Here is a 2,979-nt window from a genome sequence, read left to right as displayed (position 1 = left end):
TCTCAGAGTGGCAGTGTCTCTCAGAAGTCAAGATGGGCAGAGGATCACCAATTCCCCCAATGCTGCGGCGAAAAATAGTGGAGCAATATCAGAAAGGAGTTTCTCAGAGAAAAATTGCAAAGAGTTTGAAGTTATCATCATCTACAGTGCATAATATCATCCAAAGATTCAGAGAATCTGGAACAATCTCTGTGCGTAAGGGTCAAGGCCGGAAAACCATACTGGATGCCCGTGATCTTCGGGCCCTTAGACGGCACTGCATCACATACAGGAATGCTACTGTAATGGAAATCACAACATGGGCTCAGGAATACTTCCAGAAAACATTGTCGGTGAACACAATCCACCGTGCCATTCGCCGTTGCCGGCTAAAACTCTATAGGTCAAAAAAGAAGCCATATCTAAACATGATCCAGAAGCGCAGGCGTTTTCTCTGGGCCAAGGCTCATTTAAAATGGACTGTGGCAAAGTGGAAAACTGTTCTGTGGTCAGACGAATCAAAATTTGAAGTTCTTTTTGGAAAACTGGGACGCCATGTCATCTGGACTAAAGAGGACAAGGACAACCCAAGTTGTTATCAGTGGTCAGTTCAGAAGCCTGCATGTCTGATGGTATGGGGTTGCATGAGTGCGTGTGGCATGGGCAGCTTACGCATCTGGAAAGGCACCATCAATGCTGGAAGGTATATCCAAGTTCTAGAACAACATATGCTCCCATCCAGACGTCGTCTCTTTCAGGGAAGAATTTGCATTTTCCAACATGACAATGCTAGACCACATACTGCATCAATTACAACATCATGGCTGCGTAGATGGATCCGGGTACTGAAATGGCCAGCCTGCAGTCCAGATCTTTCACCCATAGAAAACATTTGGCGCATCATAAAGAGGAAGATGCGACAAAGAAGACCTAAGGCAGTTGAGCAACTAGAAGCCTGTATTAGACCAGAATGGGACAACATTCCTATTCCTAAACTTGAGCAACTTGTCTCCTCAGTCCCCAGACGTTTGCAGACTGTTCTAAAAAGAAGAGGGGATGCCACACAGTGGTAAACATGGCCTTGTCCCAACTTTTTTGAGATGTTGATGCCATGAAATTTAAAATCAACTTATTTTTCCCTTAAAATGATACATTTTCTCAGTTTAAACATTTGATATATCATCTATGTTGTATTCTGAATAAAATATTGAAATTTGAAACTTCCACATCATTGCATTCTGTTTTTATTCACAATTTGTACAGTGTCCCAACTTTTTTGGAATCGGGTTTGTATATCAGGATGATATGGAAGCCGGTTTCACTGTGAAATAAATAAGGTAATTGACCCTTTTGTCACAATTTGGACTGTTTCTTGCAATTCTGAGAAGGAATTGTCAGAATTGTAACATATAATCAGAATTATACTATGGGGCCGTTACATGCTTGACTCTGATTGGCTGACAAACTTTCTAAAGTTTGCGATCATTTTACGCACGGCTAAAGTAGTTCCAGACAGATTGTGACCACATTAATCACTTCGCCACACGATTTCAGTCATTTCAAATATCCTCACAGTCTAAAACAGCTAAATAACCAAACCCCACAATGATACTGACCAAGCAAATAAATACAGTAAACAAGATACAAATGACTAATTATTTTCATGTTTTTACTAAAAGCACATACTCTATTTCTCTCGCTGTCTCTCTTTCCCACTCACACATACAATATTGACACACATGCACACAGAAAAGTGTTGTCAGCGCTGCTCCAATGATTTTTTTCTCAGTGAAATAGTCTAGCAAAAGCTACATGACATTTCTCACAAGCGAGGTAATAATGACACTGCTTTTAAAGATTAACTTACAATTTCGCTATTAGTAGAGATGCTGTTGCCGAAAAAAAAAGTTAACTTGCAATTGCAAAAAAAATTTAAAAAAAGTTATAATTGTGACAAAACAAATCTACTACTTTTTTTTTATTCCATGGCAGAAATGAGCTACCATAGGAAAAAAACTAATTCATTATTTTTTTTCACCTTCAATTTTTTATTTTCATGTTACAGTTCAGGGTTTATGTATTACATATCTAATTTTTAGAAAAAGGCATGATTTTAGAAAAACAAAACAAAACATAAATAAAACAAATAAATATAATTAATTTTAACCCGTGTATCATTCGATCATTCGTTTTTTGATTTAATAATGAAAGTAGAAAAATGAGAAAACAGCTCCTTTTTCGTTTTTTTCCAAAAATTCCAAAGAATTCAGCTTAAATTTTCGTTTTTCGTTCATGGGTGGAAAAATGAATAAACGGCTTGAATATAGATATCAATTATAATCAATTTTAATAAAACACAAGACTACATTACATAACTAACAGTAGGATATTTAATATCTGTTGTTCTCCATTTGTCAGTCAGATTGACAGTTCTTGCGTGAACATAGGCCTATATATACTCAAGCCAATTTATTATTCTTTCCTTTTTGTCTTAGTGTTTAAAATATTTATTGAAACAAATTAATTAATTAATTTCTTAATTAAACAAAAAGACTTACTGGGTGAGCAAGGTAGGCTATGACAGCTGTCATATCATACCCTGCCATGCCCAGCTGATGCAAAGAATAGAATTTATATCTACACAGAAGAAAGCCCTGTCTAGACTCTGCCCAGGTACGAGTTGTGTCAAGCTATTCATTAGCCTGTTTGTTTGATGAAAAAAGATGTGGTTGCAATAAATGCGTTAAGAATCCATACAACTGCAGCAGTGGAGGACTATTATTCTGCTGCATGATACTGCGGAAGAACTGATGACGGCACGGTTTGATCTTCGGCTGACCAATCAGTAGAAAATTGGGCGTTTAATTCCCGCCCAAGTGTAGAAACCGTATATTCAAGCTGTTTTTTCATTTTTCCACCCAAGAACGAAAATTTAAGGTGAATTCTCGTTTTTCGGAAAAAAAACGAAAAAGGAGCCATTTTCTAATTTTTCTACTTTCA

The sequence above is a fragment of the Sinocyclocheilus grahami genome, unplaced genomic scaffold, assembly GCF_001515645.1.
Source record: "Sinocyclocheilus grahami isolate Dianchi unplaced genomic scaffold, SAMN03320097.WGS_v1.1 scaffold2041.1, whole genome shotgun sequence".
NCBI classification, from domain to species: Eukaryota; Metazoa; Chordata; class Actinopteri; order Cypriniformes; family Cyprinidae; genus Sinocyclocheilus; species Sinocyclocheilus grahami.
This window is presented reverse-complemented; position numbering follows the sequence as displayed.